The sequence below is a fragment of the Penaeus monodon genome, chromosome 25 (assembly GCF_015228065.2).
Source record: "Penaeus monodon isolate SGIC_2016 chromosome 25, NSTDA_Pmon_1, whole genome shotgun sequence".
NCBI lineage: Eukaryota > Metazoa > Arthropoda > Malacostraca > Decapoda > Penaeidae > Penaeus > Penaeus monodon.
Window position 1 is genome coordinate 38,918,402 of NC_051410.1, and position 657 is coordinate 38,919,058.

Sequence of the window (657 nt, forward strand, 5' to 3'; positions counted from 1 at the left end):
ACAGTCTCACTAGTTCAGCACGTGGGACAATATTTTCCTTCTTAGCGGATCACGCAGCAGAGAGACCAATTCTCAACAGGTGGGGGAGGACCATCCCCATGATGAGTTCAAGTTTATGGACTATGAGAAGACATGTGAAAGTGAATGCACAACCTGTATACTATGGAAACTTTATATCATCAAGGAAATGTACCAGCATGAGAGCAGATTTATCATCCTCTATTACGCTGATACCTTAAGCAAGTAGTAAACATTTTTGAGCAGGGAAGTGTTTTGGAAAACATCCAAATACATCTTTTCAATATAGGAAATTACAGAACTACATTATATTAGGTTGGTAAAAAAAAGAGTTAGTAACCCATTTTTATGTTACTCTGGCAGTTATTAGATATGAATACATTTTTTCCGATTTTGAAAAGTTAGAGTAAAGAAAACTGTGAAGTTGTACTCTGGCATTTTAGCACCAAGCTGCAGCCAGTGATGGGCGTGGGGCAATGTGCTTATTTGCATAACACGTCGTCCCTCCCCAGGGGCGGCATCCGCCATGAACTTTTGCCAATTAAGGCATTATATTATCGTTAAATTTACCTATACTTTCTTACAGGATTCCTCCAACAGTCCAAGACAGAATCCTATAATATAGAGCATCTGTGTATG